Source organism: Coccinella septempunctata, chromosome 1, assembly GCF_907165205.1.
Source record: "Coccinella septempunctata chromosome 1, icCocSept1.1, whole genome shotgun sequence".
Taxonomy (NCBI): domain Eukaryota; kingdom Metazoa; phylum Arthropoda; class Insecta; order Coleoptera; family Coccinellidae; genus Coccinella; species Coccinella septempunctata.
The window spans coordinates 37,198,036-37,220,140 of record NC_058189.1 but is presented as its reverse complement, the minus strand read 5'-3'; the positions used below and the strand labels follow the sequence as shown (position 1 = coordinate 37,220,140).

General features: G+C 36.1%; 1 protein-coding gene across 1 annotated transcript in view; it reads left to right on the top strand.

The window, feature by feature from the left end:
* The window catches only part of LOC123313640 (glycogen-binding subunit 76A), an 89,277-nt gene that overhangs the window by 22,990 nt on the left and 44,182 nt on the right, over positions 1–22,105 (top strand). The window lies entirely within an intron of this gene.

Genomic DNA, 22,105 nt, shown 5'->3' with positions numbered 1-22,105 from the left:
CGAATTCCGTTCTAATATTCTTGGGAAGGAATCGAAATTCATGTTGCGATTTCGGAGTTGAGCTTCGACAAGAAAGATGACAGCTTGTAAATTCTTTGAGATTCGAGGGACCAGCAGCTTCACCAGATGTGACATAAACTTTCTTTCTCGAAAAAGGTACCTATCTAGCCATATATTTTATTATTGAAATTGATTTCTCATGAAATTCTGCGTTATTTGAATTTAGACATTCCGAATTTTTGTATCAAATTGATTTGCCGCCTGAAATTACGAAAACAAATATGAAAATGGAGCTCTAATGAAACATCTCTCAGACTCTCAACTATCAGTTTTCCAATGGAAAATTTTCGTTTTTGTGCTTTCGTGAGTTATAAGAAAAATGTTTTTTTCTCGATAGTAAAATAAAAAATCGCATGATATACCTAATGCAATAAAATATAAAATCTCTTCATTCCACAATGACTTCAGTTGAAATTTGCATTAGTAACTTGAAATAAATTGGCTCCCATGACAAATCATAAAAAAGTTCGACACATCGATACTCCAACTGTCTCTGTGTATATGAAAGTTTGCATTTCGGCAGCATATAATCATTGGTTCATCTGCTGTATTGGCTTTCATTATTTCTGAGATGTTCAAAGAGCTGCTTATTTTTGTAGAGAAAAGGTGGGCACTACCGAAAATACAGATCTTACATCAGGACGTCTGTCTTACCAATCCCTGCAGGACTGCCTGAAATCAAGAACGTTCGATATTATAATCCAGTGTTGAGTTTCCTGCCCCATAACATGCTAATCAAAAGCGGTGCCTGGACAGGGTATCCCAAATTGCTTGATTTTGGCTGTTTCTGGCACTTCTAGAGTCTAGACTAGATAGGTAAAAATGTTGCTCGATTTTCGTGAAAAGTCCATTAGTGGAAACTGTTTCACGATATCTTCATTTTGAAGATATAGCCAAATTATGATATTTTGTTGATTTAGAAAATGAGGTATAACTTATTTATTTTCGAAAATACATATCTGAAAATGTTGAAAACCTTCTATGGGCACATGTTGACTTGATTTCCTGGACCCTGGATCTCACAATTTTCTCATTCACGTTGATTTCAGCTAACCGTATTTCACACTGAAAGTAGGACATGATTTAATGCATTGCAGAGCCACAAACTCCATATTTCGAGAGTTTCACAAATAGTTTTTCAGGCTGGAGACAATCATACGCTTTCGTTAGATCTTTGAATATTTCCATTGCTAGTACATTATTTTCGAATGTTTTGGATGTATTGGTATATGCCAGTTTGAACAGATTTTCCTTTTTGATTGCCCATGACGATTTTCTTTGAGGAGACCATTACTTACTTAGAATCCATAATCTGATTGTATTTGAGTAGCCCCTGCTTAGATGCAGCTTCCTAAAAATGCATAGCAGCACATGAAAAGCAATTTAATTTTTTTTTTCTTGGAAACCAGAAAAATTTTCCCCTTATACTTAAAACTTTGTAGATGATTATTTTCCTGGGGGTAATTACCCTCACCGTGGCGATGCCATTGCAAGAATTTCACTCTTCTTGTCTTAGTATTTGCGAAAGCTTTCATAAACTTTCTTGTATCCAATAAGCTGCCCAAAAATTCATGTTCATTTGAAACTATAGCTAAATTACTTATTATAAACCTATCTATCCATAGTTTCACTTACTGACGATTGGTAACCATTCTAAAATATATCTACAGATAGATCATAGAAACGAAATCAGATGGATTTTCTATCTTCAGTAAGTGAAACAATGGATAGATAGGTTTATTGAAAACGGCCGTTAGTCTTTACTAGAACATTGTTGATTGTGAATAATTTTTGATGATTTTAAATTTTGAAAAAGATCTTTCAACAGATGTAACTGAAATCGGCAGTGTTAGTGATATTCTCAGTGCTATTGGTGTAGGTACCTATATTATACAAAAATAGCATATTTCTGCCAAAAAAGATATGGTGAACAATCTCTGTATTAGTTTTTATGAGTTGCGAAATTTCTGGAATGATTATTGGTAGTATTTTTTGTGTGGATATCCATTGTTCAGTTATCTTCGTGGATTATCGATAAAGATTGTAAACGTACTATTTTCGAGTCGTCTATACTATTTCTGCTGACGATTATTATTTACTCCTCCCGTGTTATCAAAATATGCGGTTTGCAACTAATGGGGAATTACTACTCTAGTTTTCATTGAAAACTTGCGACGTGTTTTCAAGGAATAAAAACACTAGTTAGTTCGCACCAGTGGTTACGATAAGTCCTGGGTTATACCTTGCTTATTCATCTAATCCCAAAGATGTGCATAGGTACACAAGACTCGGCAGGAGCTTTTCGTTCTTGTCAATAAATTAGATCGGATAGTCATCGTATTTACACATGATATCTAGCTGTAGTTCCTTGAACTCGCTATAGAAAGCTGGACACGGATTGTTCTGAAATTCCGACCAATGTCATCTGAAGGAGATTCTCATGAAATTAATCGAATAAATAATTCAGATTTTTGAGATATTCAGTTGATCGGTAGACTGCTTGAAGTAGACTGTAGACGCAAAGTTTTAATTAGGTAATTTGTGAGGTGGACTTGTGCTTCAGTAGCTTTCTGTACAAGGAGCATTATGTGGATTTCCCCAAAACTATAAGTTCCTTCCGGATTTACATGATATTTCTGGGTCATATAGGTATTTATAATTATAATAATTTCACTAATTTACCAGGCTCTACACTACACATCTTTCATTTATTTATTCAGCTTCTACAAATAGTAGATTGATATGTGTTGCACACCCATCAAAATAATATGTTTGTCAATGCAACATATACATACAGGGTGTTTCCAAAAGTAATCCTGTATTTTTGACATAGCGTAGAAAGTCATTTCACCAAAAATCATTTATGAAACTATCGAAATAGAAATTCTTCATTCCACTCCGATAAATATACCAAGACGAACGCATGGCACTTGGTAAAAACTTTCATGGTATGTTTATGTCCACACTATCTGGTGGACTTTAATAAGTTCAAAATATTTCATTCAATTGTGCGTTCCATCTGAAACCTGAATAGGTCGTAAAGTGAAGTAGCTGTGGCCAATGATTATAGAGTTAGGTTGGTTAGGTTAGGTTAGGTTTAACTGTACAATCTTTGGATGTAGCCTAAACAAATAATGATATCTACGATTTAACCAGTAGATATCTTGCGTTTTGCAGCCTTCAATAAATTGGTGGAAGAAGACTATTCTCTACGTATTGACGATTTCCAGGGACCGTTATTTTCTTTAGTTAGTATGTATTCAATGATAATATACATATGCTGATTGATAACTATTGGGATACACATTAAGGATAGAAATATAGCCCTTGAAAAGCTTTTGCTTTATAATGCCACAGTAGAAATAATTCACCTCAAGAAATAACATTTAGCCGCATAGCAACATTTTTCTGACATTCTAAAGCAGTATTTTCATTAATTGAAATCTCCCTCTGAGAATTAGGAAGTTTCGTCAAAAATAGCTTCTATTTTATTTCATCATCAGATATCATTTTTATGGCGGCCGCTTTAACAGAATTCGAAGTAATACATAAAATAAAATTAATTTCCCAGAGTTATGCATCTGTGACGGTTTTGATGGCAATAAGAAATAAACGCTCAAATCATCAGAAAAAACAACTTGGATCTTTTTCCACAGCAATATTTGATGGAGTGCTACTTGATCCCATGATGGCGATAGAGAAGCAAAAAAAGTTATTTATATAACATATTTTGCTTCTCTATCGCCATCATGGGATCAAGTAGCAAGTACCTATTTTATAATAGGATGTTTCATTTGAAATAACGTTCGTAAGTTTGTTGTATTTTTTCTTATAAGCGGCAACGTCGCAGAATCGAAGATATTTTATTCAGATAGATTAAAAGCGTAAACCTTAGTACCCAAATTTTCAGTATATGTATGAAATACGTATGTTGAATAGGTTTGCGGCCAAGGTATTGAAAAAAAAAATACTAAATTTTATTACCAGAAAATTAGCGTAGAAAAATGGATGGTTTTCAGCGTTTTGAGTTATTAGTTGAAAAAATATTGATTTTATTCCAGATTTTATGCCCGACTCTGTATATCTCCTGATATTCCACGTTTAACGGAGAAGAATTAATTCAACATTTTCTTCATGTTTTGGAAAAATACAGGTCGGCGAAAAAATTTTTGCCCTTGGAATCTATGGTGATACGACCGGCCCTAGACTCACTTTGTCTAATGTAATGTAAATTCAACATAGATGATAAAAAAGAAGCTGCAGCTTCAATCATCATAAGAAACGAAATTAATTGAAAATCTGATGTTACGAAACATATATGAAGTGAAAACAGGTCAACACAAATTTCAACCAATCAGAAGATCTCTACAAAAATCCATATTTGAAGGGTACAGGGAAACAACCATCGATGTCAATTTTCCTTTCACCTGAGAAAAACGCGTTTTCAACGCGTTCATATTATTTGAAATATGACAAATTTAATATTATTGTTCTCGGAATGATCATATTATTAATACATAGTATCATTCATAAAATGGGTGTGTTACGATAGCTCAATTAACGTTTGATTTAAATTAGAAAAGAAAATGGAGAATACAAAAGATACGCTGGAAGCACTCGAACCTACCTTTATTGGAACGATCGCCAGAATGGGGAGCTGGTACTATCCTGGTATCTATTTGCAGTCCTTGGAAAGCTTTCACACACCTTTTCTTGAAATTATGAGATTTCGAATATCGAGAATTCAATGAGAAATTTGCTTCGCACTTCGTGAACCGAGAATTCGAATTGAATTCATCTCTCGTCCATATGTTCCCATATGTAGCCCGAGATTTTCCAACGTATTTATTTACAACATAAAAATGAAACGCGGCTATTGATTCAACGCTCAATTCAAATCCGAAAAATAAACTTTACTGAATATTAATAATGAATAATTATGAAACCGAATAAATACTATAACTGAGCGTTGCAGTAACATAACCGCCCACCTAAAATAGTTATATTTTAAGTAGAAGATAAGAAAGAAGAAAAAAAAAAAACACTAATATACATTTATATAATATTGTGAGAGAGGAAAAAAAAAATATTATATAATTACTTGTAGTGAAAATATATGAGAGAGAGAGGATTAAAAAAAAAAAATAAAAACTCGTCGCTATTGTTCGGGAAGCGGACAAAGCTTAACGACAGGTCGCTGCAGCGACCCATTAACGGTTCTGATTGTAGCCACACGAGCTATTCCATCGGAGCCAGGGTGTAATTTTTCTATACGTGCCAAGCGCCAACGTAAAGGTGAGATTGGCCCGTCATTTACAATGACCAGAATTCCTGGCTTCAATGGATAATTGGATGATTCATTCCACTTTTTCCGCTGTTGCAAAGTGTGTAAATATTCCCTTTGCCAACGCTTCCAAAAATCCCGATGCATTCGTGTTAATAATTGCCATCGAGAAAGCCTTCCCATCGGTAGATCGGACAAATCTTCATCAGGTAGTGCTGAGAGAGGCGCAAGAGTTAAAAAATGTCCTGGGGTTAAAGCTGAGGTATCGTTGGGGTCACTGCTAAGAGGGCATAGAGGGCGCGAATTTAGAACGGCCTCAATTTGTGTGAGCACAGTGTACAACTCCTCATAGGTGAGCTTTTGTTCACCTATTACTCTCAGGAGATGAGTCTTCGTAGATTTTATTCCCGCCTCCCAAAGTCCTCCAAAGTGAGGGGATGACGGGGGATTGAACGTCCACTCAATTTTTTCACTTTCTACCGCATTTTTCATCAAATTGAGTAGAATTCCGTGAGCGCCTCGGAAATTGGTACCTCCGTCACTAAAAATTCTCTGACACCTACCGCGACGGGCAATAAATCGTCGTAATGCTGCCAGAAAGGCCTCTGAGGAGAGATCAGAAACTAGCTCAACGTGTACTGCCTTCACAGCAAAACATATAAAAAGGCATATATATGCTTTGGTATATTTAGTTCCACGACTTCGTGACATGGTAACGAAGAAAGGGCCCCCAAAATCAACGCCAACGCACCTAAAAGGTTTAATTTTATTTAAACGAACAGCGGGTAAATTTCCCATGAGTGGTTGGACAGGTTTTGGGTTTACTCTGAAGCATGTATTACATTTAGAAAGTACACGATGAATCGCTCTTCGTGGTGAAAGAATCCAAAACTGTTGGCATAATAAATATTGTAGCATCTGATGCCCTGGATGCAGATAAAGAATATGAAAATGTCGGATAATTAAATCTGTTAAGAGATGGTGACAAGGAAGAAGTGCTGGATGTTTATTCTCGTAGGAGAGTCCAGAAAAGGCAATACGACCGCCCACCCTGAGAATTCCATCTGAATCAAGAAACGCGTTTAATTTTCTTAGCGGTTTGGAAATAAGTTTCTTTCTCTGAAGATTGAGTATATCATCACTAAAAACCTGTGATTGAACAGTTTTCACGATGAGATAAAGAGATTTCTTTAGCTCCGAGGAAGTCAAGCCACCACGTCGGCGTAGAGAAGGATATCTAGAATTGAAACAAAACCTCAAAACATAAGCCAGAACATTCTGAATTTTGGAGAGCGTAGAAAACCTGGACAAAATATCATCAACCAAGGTTGTTTCGATACAGGTTGTCAATGCAATTTTTCCTGCCTCTGCTGAACATAAGGGATCATCAGAACCTGAAAACTCCACCTCCAAGTTGAATGGAGCTGGTGAGGACAACCAACTTGGTCCCGACCACCACATGGTGCATCTCACCAGTTTTGATGGCGTGAGTCCCCTAGATCCAAAATCAGCAGGATTGTCTTCAGACCTCACATGAAACCAACGTTCCGGCGGTACCAAATCCTGAATTTTTGTCGTTCTATTGCTGACAAAGGATTTCCATTTATGAGGAGAAGATTTAATCCACGCTAGAGCAACTTTAGAATCTGACCAAGCGTATATATCATCTATTTTAATAGATGAATAAGTGGATTTGATGAAAGAAATTAATTTGGCCAGTAATAAAGAGGCACATAACTCTAAACGAGGAAGTGAAATTCGCCTAACTGGAGCAACTTTAGACTTGGCGCAAATGAAAGAAATCGAGACCTCTCCTGCAGTGTTTAAAAATCGGAAGTAGGCCACTGCAGCATATCCTCTCTCGCTTGCATCACCAAATCCGTGTAGTTCACATCTCACCCTTGAACTAAGACTTAGACGTCGCGAAATTTGTAACTCCTGCAGATCAGACAATTCGGACCTGCACTGACTCCAATGATCGACAAATTCCGATGAAGGAACCTGATCCCACTGCAGTCCCTGAACCCAGAGCAGCTGAATAAAATATTTCATAAGAAATGTGAAGGGTGTTAGAAAACCCAATGGATCATAGATGCGTGCAAGTTGTGAAAGAATACTCCGTTTCGTACAACTATTTTCTATTCCTGTAACGGCAAATGAAAAACAGTCTGAGCAAGGATTCCATCTCAAACCCAGAATTTTGACAAAATCGCCCTCATCGAAGGAAAAGGATTGTGACAACTGATGGTCATCTGGAATACCTTCAAGAATACATGGATTATTACTTGACCACTTTCTCAACTCGAATCCACCCCTACCCAATAGAGCAATCAGATCATCCCTGAGGTTGATGGAACCTTGGAGATCATCAGATCCCGACACGACGTCATCTACATATACGTCATCACGAAGGATTCTAGCTGCCAGGGAAAAAGATGTTTCTTCATCATCTGCTAATTTATGCAATGTTCGAAGGGCCAGAAAAGGCGCCGAAGAAACTCCATACGTGACCGTGTTGAGTTCATAGCATTCAACCGGATCTGATGGACTGAACCGCCATAGAATCCGCTGATACTTACGGTGAACAGGGTCAACCAAGATCTGACGGTACATTTGCCGAATGTCGGCTGTGAAAACATACCTATGAGTGCGAAAGCGCAAGAGGATGGTCACGATATCAGCTTGTAGCTTCGGTCCTGTAAGAAGGCAGTCGTTTAAGGAAGGATTATCCATAACCTTGGCTGAAGCATCAAAGACGACTCTCAGTTTCGTAGACGAACTATCCGGCTTCACAACACAATGATGGGGAATGAAATAAGAATCATTCAATGATGAAGCCAAATCTACTATTGTCATATGACCCGAATCCAGATAATCCTGCATAAATTTGCAGTAATCATCCCGAAGGGTGGGATTCGTGCGAAGTCGACGCTCTAAGGAAAGAAAGCGACGTGAGGCCATGGAGTACGTATCTCCAAATGATATAGGTGGGGTAACTTTAAAAGGCAGAGAAACACTATATCGTCCAGACGCAGATCTGCTGACATCTCTGCTGAAGATTTCTTCGCATAAAATCTCCTCTGGCGATCTGCATTCAGAATTTGGAAGTTCTTCTACCTCCCAGAAGGATTTCAGAGTAGAATTCAGCGAAGAATCAACAGAAATATGTAGTGAACTGACACCTTGGTTTGGAATTATCGTTCGACCCATCAACACCCAACCAAAAACTGTTTGAAGGGCAGAAGGCTCTCCTTTCTCCCCAACAACACGACCACCGAGAAGTAATGAAGGAAATACCTCGGCGCCCAACAAAAGATCGATATTACCTGGGGTGTCAAAGTTGGGATCAGCCAAGTCCAAAGTGGATATTGAAGGTGACGAAAAGGACACTCTCGAACTCGGCAGGTGAGAACAAATCTTGTTCATAACAATTGCATCAAATGTAAATGATGGACTGAGGGCAGACCTAGGACACACAGTGCATATAACACTGGATGAGGATGGTATCGAACTATCTCCTATTCCCCGAATACATAAAAATGATTTAGAAAGGTGAAGACCTAACTGAGAAGCACACTTCTTCGTTATTAGATTCGTTTGGGAGCCACTATCGAGGAGAGCTCGAATCATTTTGAAGTTACCATAGGCATCTCGGATTTTCACCTGTGCAGTAGCCAAGAGTACACCGTAATCTGAAGAAGACGTCATTATAATAGCTTGAGAAGAACCCGATGAATTCGACGGTGCGGCAGAAGATACAATTGAATTAGAATTTTCTTCAACAGTTTGGGAATCGGAATTTGGAAAATGAAGGAGGGAATGATGTTTGCCCGAACATGAACGACAGGTAGATTTCGAGGCGCACTTAGATACGTCATGTGCTGAGTGAAGGCAATTGAAACACCATTTGTTCATTTTAGCAATTTGTTGCCTTTCAAATGGCGATTTCGCAAGAAAAGAATAACATTTATAAATGCTATGAGCAGATTGACAATAGTTACACTTCAATTTATTTTTTGTACTATTATTCATGGATTGAGTCATGAAAATTGATGTAGATTTCTGAGATTTTTTAGATTCGTTCTGTGAGAGTGGACTGTATTTTGATTTAGCAGATATAGAAAGAGCAGCAGATTCAAGAGCAGCGCATTGATTCAAAAGAAATTTTTGAAGACTTGCAAATGAGGGTAATTCTGTAGAACATTCCTGTAATTCGAAGCGTTTAATAGTCGAATTATCAAGTTTTTGCATCATCATATGAAAAAGAATGAAATCCCATTGATCAACCGGTAAACCTAGATTTTTCAAGAATGAAAGATTTTCCGAAAAAACATCAATTAGTTTGCGCAAACCTTCAACGGATTCTTGTGACAGCTTTGGGACGTTTGTTAATTCTTGCCAAAAAGAATTTGCTAAAAGACGTTTGTTTTGGTATCTTTTAGTTAAAGTATTGAATGCAATTTGATAATTTTCAGATGTTAATGAAATACCCTTTAAAAGTGAAAAAGCTTGTGAAGTCAAGGAGCTCAGTAAATACTGAAACTTTTCAACATCCGATAAGTTATCGTTATTATGTACCAAACTTACGAAGATATCATAAAAGGTAGTCCAATCTTTATAGTTTCCACTAAACGTTGGCAACGAAACTTTTGGAAGCTTGACGTTAGGTGCACCTTTAGTAATGCTGACTACTGAACTTCTACTGTCATCATCAGAAAATAAATTTTTATAAATAGTTTTGATGGTGAAAAAGGATTCATTAACGGATGACTTCAACAATTTTTCCGCATTTAAATCAGAGCCTTCAACTACTGATAATAAGGCAATAATAGCACTATGAATGTCATGAAACTTTTGGTGAATATGATCCAACTGTTCATAACGCAGTCTAAAACGAGTATGGAGGCTCTCATCACCAATGGCGGATTGTGCCAACAAAAGTACTTCCTCGATATCATCGATATGAAGCTGACGAAGAGCAATATTTTGCTTTAATTTATTAGCACTCATTATGAGATAAATAAATTTGAAAACTGCAACCCTCAGTTATGAAGTTGAATGAGAGAAAAAAAAAAAAAACTATAGGAATGAATGAAGAGAAATACGAACAAAAAAAATCTAGATATTATTTTAAATGAACGCTGAATCAACAGATAATATCCGGCTCGAATTAGGGCCAATGTTACGATAGCTCAATTAACGTTTGATTTAAATTAGAAAAGAAAATGGAGAATACAAAAGATACGCTGGAAGCACTCGAACCTACCTTTATTGGAACGATCGCCAGAATGGGGAGCTGGTACTATCCTGGTATCTATTTGCAGTCCTTGGAAAGCTTTCACACACCTTTTCTTGAAATTATGAGATTTCGAATATCGAGAATTCAATGAGAAATTTGCTTCGCACTTCGTGAACCGAGAATTCGAATTGAATTCATCTCTCGTCCATATGTTCCCATATGTAGCCCGAGATTTTCCAACGTATTTATTTACAACATAAAAATGAAACGCGGCTATTGATTCAACGCTCAATTCAAATCCGAAAAATAAACTTTACTGAATATTAATAATGAATAATTATGAAACCGAATAAATACTATAACTGAGCGTTGCAGTAACAGGGTGCATCACATGAAATGTCTTAGATTTTTCTTTCCGTGTTTTTATCGACATCTTTAGTTCTTTCCCTGTACGTTAAATCTCCGGGAGCGATTTTGCGTATGATTGAACAAGTTTCATGCCTGTTTTAATATACCATAAGATACTATTGTTCGTTCTGAATTGAATTGTTTGTCTAACTCATTTTCGGACAAAAATTGACATTGATGGTTTTTTCCAGTACCCTTCATTTACATTCAATTACCCGAACTGAAGAGCTGAAGCTTAGTTTGCGGATATTTATAAATAAATCGAACCCAAACATGACAAATACCTACGTTTTGAAAATTTACTTTTCCGAGTAGTAGATAATTATCGAAATTTTCTATTTGGCAACTGCAACGCTAATTTTCTAATATTGATTATTATTTTTGTGCTTCATTAACAGACGACGGCATTTTGCCGAAAATTTTTTTTCAATGTCGAATTTTCAAGGTTCAGTTTATTTTCAGATAAGTTTTATCTAGATTTAGTTTTCGTGCCTCTGGAGATTGGGCCATAATGAGCGTAGAGATTGTGAGGAACAATCAATTCATTCACGTATGAAAAGCAGCTTGGAATGCGATGAGAGATATTCTAATGCAAATGAACAAAAGCGGTTGAAAATCTCAGTACAACATTTCAGTTATGTGTATCAGCAGGAAGTGATAGTCGGTTCCTATTCTACTACTTACATATATTAATTCAAACAGATATATTCATGAGAAGATTATAGTATTTTGTATATGAATTTATCAATTCTTCAAATTGATAATAGAATATCAATTGAATAAAAGTTGATTGCTTCTCATTATTCTATCGCAACAAAAAACGTTTCTACATTTTGTAGTTTTTTAGATGTCTTTTTTAGGAATATGGTATTTAAATATTTAAAAATAAATTCCATTACCATTGGAATTTCATCGACTCCAACCAATCTCAAGGGATTAAACTGGAGGAGAAATGAAAAATTCGGTCTGGTCATCCAATGAATTTTTGGAGTAGGTACTGAACAATTTATTTCTGAACTTTCCTCCAATAGGTTAGTTAGGTAAGGTTAGGTTCAATCCCTGGTTATATAGAAAGTGATCTTCAAAGTCTCTTCCTGACACAACGTAGAAGCATAAAGTTCATTATCATAATATTATCAATCAAAATAACCCGCCAACTTGACCGAATTAGTTTTTGAGTTTTTTTTATGGAAAGAAGAATTAGAGACACGATGTATTTTATACAGGGTGATTCATAACTATTGGGACATAGGCTAAGGGCAGATTGTTTGGACCAAAATATGGCGATAGGACCAAATATACCTACCTCAATAAAATATTGCTGTGGAAAAAGATAGAGGGCGTTAAAGTTGCATTTTTTTTTCGTTTTTTGCTAATAATTTCACTGTATATTTTTCCATCCATTTTTAATAAAAACACAATTGAACAGTTCAGAGCATCGGGAGGGGATTTGAAGTAACGATTCATTTATTTAATTTATTTATTGCGACGATAAAGCATAATTAAAAACAATGTAACATAAAAAGAATGAACTTAAATTAAATGTTCTACGTGGCCTCCTCCGACTTCTATGCCTTTTCTAATTCTTTTAATGAAGGACTTTCGAACTTCGAAGAAAATATTATTCTGCCCCCTTATGAAAATTCAAGTTCAACGCCCTCTATCTTATTCCACAGCAATATTTTATTGAGGTATATTTGGTCCTATCGCCATATTTTGGTCCAAACAATCTGCCCTTAGCCTATGTCCCAATAGTTATGAATCACCCTGTATATTTTGAATCAGAAAAAAAAAGGACTGGAATATGTAAAAAACATGGGGTTTATTTAAAAAAAAATGAAAGTTACTATTATATCACTGAAGTGGCGGACTGAAAAAAATATTTGACTACGCCACTGCATTCTACCTGAAAACGTGTCAGTAGAATGTTACATTCGTTTTTCGATATCACTGAAACTTTACGAAATAAAGGCAATAACTCAAAGAGCCCAAAAATGAGTTTTCACTTTTAACTTGAAAACAAACGAAGATAGAAGGATGCGGCTCCGTGCCATTCATTTTTCCCTAGCTTTTTTGTTTACACTGCTGCCATTCATACCCATCGAATTTTGCCCACCTATAACCTGTACACCTACACTCTAAAAATATACAGGGTGTCTGTAAACAAATGCGAAGGATTGAGGAGATGATTCCTCGATGAAAATAGGCAGGGGTATTTCCTATAAATTTTTTTCGAAATCGACCCCCCTTCTAAGATACATCCTTTGGAAGGCGATGACGAGTTGACAGTTTTAAATTTTTTTACGGGTTCTAAAAATAACTGAGTCATAAAACTATACGTAATATGAAGCACTAAGTAGATGTTACTCACACAATTTTTTTAGATTTCATAACTTTATGGGTTGAAAATAACAACCCCTTATGATTTTCCTTCAAAAATTGTTTTCGTGGGATAGATTTTCGAAAAATAAAATTCTCTTATGGTTTCCCATTCAATTTGGAGAAAAAATCTCTTGCAAAATTTCGATACAGTGGATACTTTTCTCGGAATAAATAAAAACTTACAAGCAGTTCTGATCACTGTTCATTCCATTTCATCGTATAAGTGTTCCAAAGAATGACTACCTTCCGCTAAAATACATGTTATCAACTTTCCACCTCATAGACCTCGTGTTCGTATACTGCTTGTAAGTTTCTATTATTTATTCCGAGAAAAGTATCGACTGTATCAAAATTTTGCAAGAGAAGAGAATTGAATGGGAAACCATAAGAGAATTTTATTTTTCGAAAATCTATCCCACCGAAACAATTTTTGAAAGAAAATCATTGCGGGTTGTTATTTTCAACCCCTAATAATAAAGTTATGAAATCTAAAAAAAATATGTGAGTAACATCTACTAGTGCTTCATATTATGTGAAGTTTTCTAGAACCTGCAAATAAAATTGAAAACTGTCAACTCGTCATCGCCTTCCGAAGGCTGTATCTCGGAAGGGAGGTCGATTTCGAAAAAAAATTATAGGAACTATCCCTCCTTATTTTCATCTCCTTATTCCTTCGCATTTGTTTATAGATACCCTGTATATTATATTTGCACCAAATTTTTCATCTATTTCACATCTGCCAGCCCTACCCCAACCACTCAAACTTTTCATGTAAGCAGCAAGAACGTGTGCATCTAGGCTTCTAATAAGCGTTCTACTTGCTTAAGAAGTAAGGAAGAGTCTACAAATTGCCAGCGTTATCAATTTCGAATTGATATTTAGAAAATTCCACGAATACAACTTGGGTCTTCAGAATATCCACTTTTTCTGGGTAGTTTGGACGCAAGCTATACCACTGAGGAAAGATTAAGAGGGTTCTACACGTTATAGTGGTGAGTTAAAAAAAAAAATCATTTTACGTCAGAAACCACTAATTTATATGGGGTTTTCATTATAATTCAATTCGATCAGTTCGTCCCCTCGGAAAGTCAGAAATTTTTTTATTCGTCAAACGGAAAAAATTTCAAATTAATTTTTTTCAGTGAAGAACAAATATTCATTCATGTTATTAACTTTCCGAGGAGCAATTATCTCTTCTATGGATTTCCACATGAAGAAATTTCTCGAAAAGTCTCGCCATTGGCTACAATTCGTATCCTGGTGAAATTGAAAGAAGACGTTCGTTAAGTGCTGCTTTCGACGAAAGTGGAAACTATTCTAATATCAGTAACTTTTACTGATCGTTCAAGTGCTCCGGCAACACCCCACATTCTGGTAGTCTTTACCCCTTTACGCCTTATACGGATGGCGAGAAACTCCCGTGGTATAAACTCCTCTTAAGTATAGAAACTTTTGGAAAAACAAGAAGTGACATTCGATTGGAATAAACACAAACACGATAGTATACAAGAAATTCAAAGAGGAGTTCCACGAAGTTGGACACAATTAAAACGGGTCTATATAGCTTTTAACTTGTACTTTATCTTTCATAATATACAGGATATATCTGAATGACACCGAAAAAATGGGAGGCTGATTTTTTGGGGAATTTGGTATAGAATTTTTTTGAAAAACCTCCCCCGGAAAAGTTACACCCCTCCGAAGATTAACAAAAAAAATTGTTTTTCCTTTTTATTTCCCTGCATATGACAGTGTACAATCCTGGTATCCGTATCATTGTTTTTATGTTTGTCATTTCAAAGCACAAACTGCTAGATTTAAGGCAAAATACCCTCGCGTTAGCTCATCTTTTTGAAAATGTATTGTATTTTTTCTCCTAAAAGTTGTCGAAAAAACTTGTAGAAATAAAAAAGTAAGTACAATATATGAATTCTGCTTTGAAGCTATGTTTTTTTTTAAAGGAAAATTTTCATAAAAAAAAATTTTTGGGAAAAAATATCTTGAGGGCAAGTAATACATCAAGAATCTCCATTCAAAAACGGCACTAGTTCCTAATTTACGCATTCAATTTCTTACGTGAAGCCTTGATTTTTTTTTTCAATTGAAGTTAAAGGACGTCTTGATGTCACACCGTCTCTTGTTTTCCAATTTAGTTGTTTTTTTATGAGAAAAAAAACTTGAACTTTAGTGTCAATAAAACTCGTTTTCACAAAAAATTTTCGACGGTTTTGAGACATATTTTGATGAAAATAACGGCAGGGTGACATCGGCGATTCAATTGTTCATGTAATGCAAAGATTTTCATAGCGATATATGCCAAAATTATGCTGAAATTCAGGAATAACTGAAAATTATTCAATATTCCTGATAATACCTCGCACGTGGTAATTTCTACTTTTTAACTGACTCAGTACGTAATTCAGGCTGTTGCTTAATAAAGATGTGACACATTTTCGTATTTGGGGTAGCATCCGTAAAGCAACCAATGTCGATAGGCTTGATCTCGAATCGTATGTACTACTTTCCTTTAAAAGTTTACTATATTAGCATTCTCAGGGTTGACAAAATTTCAACATGTGTAATTTCATTTACAAAGTTTCATGTCTCTAGCTTGTTAATCTTTTCCAGAGGGAGGTTTTCCAAAAAATTTTATACCAAATACCCACCTCAATTTTCACCACATAATCATCCCTCATATTTTTGCGGTGTTAATCAGATACACCCTGTAGAGGTCTCGAAGGTTTAAACTGAAATTCGTTCTGTATGGGAGTTCTTCCCTTAAAGATCCTATCAATGAAAGAGACTGTCCTTATAACATATTACATTTCAACCGGCTGTAGTGTTAAATCATCGAACTTTCTTGGAATACTCCAGATAAATTAATCGTGACCTCTTGATGCGGTAAGAGGGGTTAATTGCTCTGAAGGTTAGCAAATAGCAACTCAGAAAATTTTAAATATAACATCTCGATCACATCAATAACAATCGTCCAATGGTGGTATGATTCTTAAAAATACACTGTTATAAATAATCAGTTCTATTATCATCATGAAGTAATCACTGTGTCATAGCGTGATAATAACTTGAATATTCAATTGTTTTTTCAACATTAGGGCATAACAATCGTCGAATTGAGCATCACCCAAATAAATCATCTCACAGCGACGTTTATCGAAATACATTCTGAGATTGTCAACATCATTGGTTTATAGAAACAATGAAAAATTAATCAGTTTTGGCACATGATGGAAATAACTCAACCCTATTAACTACACTCATTTCCAAACTTGCAGGTAAAATTTTAAAAATATTTTCCCTTGGAAATTATATACCTATATGGCCCCGTCAGAGATTTAATGCTGAAACCGTTTTCACAAATTGACTCGCGCGAAACAAGAATATAATGGACCCGAATACAATATTTGTTCGCCTCATTTGTGAAAATGGCTCGCGCAAGTCATTTTGTAAAATTGACATAAGCGTGAGAATTACTTGTTATTTATGTGATAATGTGCGATGAAAAAGAATTAAACTAGCCATAAATAGGATTCTTGCAGACACAGTCATCTGATGAATAAAGATACCGTTTCAAGACCAATCTTTGGTTCGTACATGCTTACCTGTTTATTTCTCGATGAAAGAGTTGCAAAAAATGTTTGTCTGATGAGCTCCAAACATGAAGTTTCAGTATGATGTTGGTCTTGTGAAGTACGAGGATATATTGAGAAATTCAATGAGCTGCAACCTCTCTAGACCTTTCAAAAAAATTTTTTCTTCTTGCTCTGCAAACCAGACCTCCACAGCTTTTATTATCTCCTCGTTGGAAGAAAATTTACGACCTTTCAAACTTTTTTCAGTTGAGGAAAGAGATGATAGTCGGATGGAGCCAAATCTGGTGAATAAGGGGGGGTGTTCTAGTAATTCAAACCCTAAATCATGAATTTTTTGCATAGCAAAACATCAGATTTGTGTGCAGGGTCGTTGTCCTGTAGAAACAAAACACCTTTGGATAACTTTCCTTGTCTTTTCTCTCTAATTTTTTCCCGTAGAGTGGTCAGTAATGTCGAATAGTATTCTCCGGATATTGTTCTACCCTTATCCAAAAATTCAATCATGATTACTTCATGGCAATCCCAAAAACCTGAAGCGAGAACTTTTCCAGCAGATTTTTGGACACGACACGTAGGTCTTGGAGAACAAGAGTGTCGCCATTCCATCGATTGTTGTTTTGTTTCTGTATCGTAGAAATGTACTCAAGTCTCATCCATAGTAACAATTTGGTTTAAGAAGCCTACATTGTTTTCAAATAGAGCACAGATCGAACGCGATGCTTCTACCCTTGCACGCTTTTGGTCAACATGCAAACATTTGGGGATCCATTTTGCAGCAATTTTTCTCTATCCGAATTGACGTGAACTATATGATGAACGCGTTCGTATGAAATATCCAGTGCTTCAGATATCCGTTTTATTTTCGGGGACTGACAGAGAAACTGGCTTTCCCGATCGGTCATCATCTTCAACGGAAAATTTACCTCTTTTGAAGCTTGCAGTCCAATTTGTCACGGTCGCATACGAAGGACATTGATTACCAAGGGAATTAAGCATATCTTCGTAAATCTACTTACCTCTTAACCCTTTTAAATACAGGTACTTGATGATGGCTCAATACTCCAATTTTTCGATTTTCACAATTTCGGTTGACATCTTTTCTCTTTTAATTTAGTGCGTAACTCTGGCTTACTTTTTTGACCTCATATACTTCACACTGACACTCCTAATGACTTATTGTTCGTTGTTATAATAATAATAATAATAATAAAGGTCTTTATTCCTTCAAAATAAATCCATACACAGGAAAATACATTAAATCTAAAAAGAAGGTAAAGGCGAGATTCAGTGAACTCAATAAGTGCACTGTTCTATCTAACCTTAGATTCGTACAAGAGCCGTTATAAAAAAAAAATCATATGTGCAAGCAATAACAAATATACAACAACAAAAATATATACTTCTTCCTCTAAATCTAAAAATCCATAAATCTAACCCTACGTATATTTACTATATCAATATTCCTGATTGTTCATCAAATAGTTTCCTGAAAAGTGAGATCTTAAAGCGGTTATCGTTGGTTATAGTTCTGATGTTCACAGGCAGACCGTTAACAACTTGCGACACTCTATAGGAAAACGAACGTCTGAATAACTCAGTAGAGAAAACAGGTGGCGTCAAGGTGCCCTTAAAACGAATGTTCAAATTATGGACATCAGAACGAAAAGTAATCTTATTGTACAGGTATGGAGGGGTTCTAGTGTTGATTATTTTCATGAATAAGATTGCGGAATGGAGATGTCTTCTATTACTCATATTCAGCCAGTTGACAACACCAAGAGTGTGACTGATTCTTTCATATTTCCTTATCCCGAAAATGAGTCGTAGGCAAGAATTCTGTAGCTTTTGTATTCTATTTTTATCTAAGGCGCTCAAGCAGGGATTGTAGACGACATCTGCATAATTCAAATGTGAGAGGACAACTGAGTCACAAACTAATCTTCTCAATTTCGTGTTCAAAAATTCTCGATTCTGATAAACCAACCTTAACATCCCATACGCTTTCTGCAAGCAGGCAGAAACATGATCAGTAAATCTCAGGTCTTGATCTATCCAAACTCCCAAACTCTTGACTCTCGGTGACAAGCTTATATTCTCTCCGTCCATCACCACCGAATCGCCAACAGCCTCAAACCGCAGTCTATCATTACTCCTTCCGAACAGTATTGCTACCGTTTTAGTCGCATTGAGATGCAGACAGTGCCTTCTATAGATTTCGAGTATTATACTCAAATCGAAGTTCAACGCAGCAACGGCCTGAGCGGCCTCATCAGGATAGAAAGACAAATAGAGCTGGCCGTCATCTGCATAGTAGTGTGACGAGCAGGAAACAAGGTACTTCGTGAACTGGGAGATGAAAACAATGAACAAAACTGGTCGCAAAATCGAACCCTGTGGCACACCCCTCAGAACCTCCAAAAATGTGGACAATTTATGGCCATAACAAACTGCCTGAAAACGTTCAGCGAGAAAAGAGTGGAGAAACAGTACTGCATCAGGTGAGAGTCCAATGTGATATGAAACAGCATCAAAAATTTCGTGATTAAGACTATCAAAAGCCTTAGAGTAATCCAATAATGTTAAAAAAGTGAGTTTACCCTGATCTGTCGCTCTTATTATATCATCAGTGATGTGCAAGAGAGCAGTAACACAACTGTGATTCTCTCTATATCCGGACTGGACTGATGGAATAATACTGTTCCTAGTTAAATGTACCCATAGCTGTCTACTCATTATCCTCTCTAAAATCTTAGATAGAGTAGGTAATATGCTGATAGGTCGCAAATCATTAAAGCCCTTCGGATTCGTATTTTTCGGGACTGGATGGACAAGAGCTTTTTTCCATTGATTTGGAAAAATTGAATTTTTTATACAGGTGTTCACTATATGAGTAATGTGAGGAAGAATATGAGGAACACACAAGTGTAGAGTTAGTATATTGATACCATCATTACCCACTGCTTTACTCTTTATAGATCTTATTATCGAAAGCACCTCCATCTCGTCTACAGTTGTAAAGCTGAAGTCATCATTATTCACACGATTTTCACTATCACGGTAGAAACCCAGAAGATCCATATCAGGGAGGAGGTTAGGAATGGAGTTAAGAAAATGAATATTAATACTATCCACGTTATCAATGCTCTTAGGTAAACTCATATTTTTGCGCTTTTTGAAACCCATTCTACCAAGACCTGCCCAAGTGCCATTCCTATCAAGATATGTATTATAATAATTGATCTTTTCCCTTCTAACCGCTTTGGTAACCATATTCCTGAGAGTTTTATAACTATTCCAATCAACAACTTGTCTCGACTTCTTGAACCTGGACAAAGCCTGATTCCTTATTCGAATCATGTCTCTCAAGGTGTCTGTGAGCCATGGCGCATATTCCTTGGAAACTCGATATGTTCTGATGGGGGCATGAATATCAAGCAATGTTATTATATTCGAGGTCAAGAAATCTACTTTCTCATCTACAGTCGGTCTATCATATATATTATTCCAAGGTATAGAAGTAAGATCTGACTTAAATTTAACATAATCCAAATGTTTGAAATCTCTAGAAGTCTTAAAAATAGGTCCAGTTTTTTCAACCTTTAAATTGATAGCGCAATAAACCAAATCATGATCACTTATCTCTGGAACCGCAGTCACCCCAAAGTTCACAACCAGGTTTGGACTACTGGTAATTATGTAATCAATCAAAGTCGATGAAGTTAAAGTTGTCCGCGTGGGCTGATCAATTATTTGTTCTAAGCCGAGGCCATCTAAAACGGCCGAGAATCTCCTTATATCCGCAGTAGTTTTTACAAGATAGTCCATATTAAAATCCCCAACACAGAAAATATGCTCAAACGTTGAAATCATTTCAACCATTGCAGCCTCAAACCCATCTATAAATGAGGTGTAACTACTTGAGGGCTGCCTATAAATGACCGAAAATACAGCCGAAACGCCGCCACTCAAACGCAATAGCAGCCAGACCTGATCACTTCCACTTTCATTTTTCAAAATATTGAATTCTATTGTATTCTTTATATAAACACCAACTCCACCACCTAGACTATCTCTATCCACTCGAACAAAACGATAACCATCTATTAGTAGTTTCTCGCTAGGTACTCGCTCACTCAACCAAGTCTCCGTCAACCCAAATACATCAAATCTCCGCTGTATCAACACATTCTTAATTTCCTCAAAATGAAGCATCAATGATCTAGCATTCACATGACCAAAATTAAATGTTTGACTCCTGGAATCTTGCATTTTACATTATCCGATCACGGCCAAAACGACAGAAAGATATATGATGAACGATAAATAGGCAGGGCATTGTATACCCATTAATAAAATAAAATTAAATATACCCACCCACTTTATGTAAGAACTACAAAGTATTCAATACAAAACACAGTATTACTGAACTAATCAAATATTTAAAAAAAAAAAAAAATGGGCAACTCAAACCGCAATGAGGGCTTTAAATGGAAAGAGGAAAAAAAATAGTTCAGTTTAAAATAGAAAAACAAAAATATAAGAGCAATAAACAAGTAATATAACCTAGAAGAAACAACAATGATAAAATTGTATAACATGGCGCGCAGCTCCGAACCACAATGACAGTCAGGTCAGTTCATATTATCCGTCCGTCTCAGTTCAGTTCAGCTCAGCCAAAATATCTTTCAATGTGTTTTATATGGACTAATTCATACTATCCGTCTCCGACTCTTCAGCACCTATCGGCACGCTTACGACCGTCCGACGGTATTCTTCCAGAGAATATTGTGCGGATGGGCTGAAGGGCGTGGTTGGACTGAATGAGACTGAACGTATAATATGAATAAGCGCTCAGTTCAGCTCAGTCAATCGAGGGTTTTCCTTTGTTGTGAAAGCTTCTTTGAACTTTTTTTTTGTATTAATTGCGAAGTTTTTCACAGTATACAGGATGATTCATAACTATTGGGACATAGGCTAAGGGCAGATCGTTTGGACCAAAATATGGCGATAGGACCAAATATACCTCGATGAAATATTGCTGTGCAAAAAAGATAGAGGACATTAAAGTTGATTTTTTTTTCGTTTTTTGCTAATAATTTTACTGTATATTTTTTCATCCGT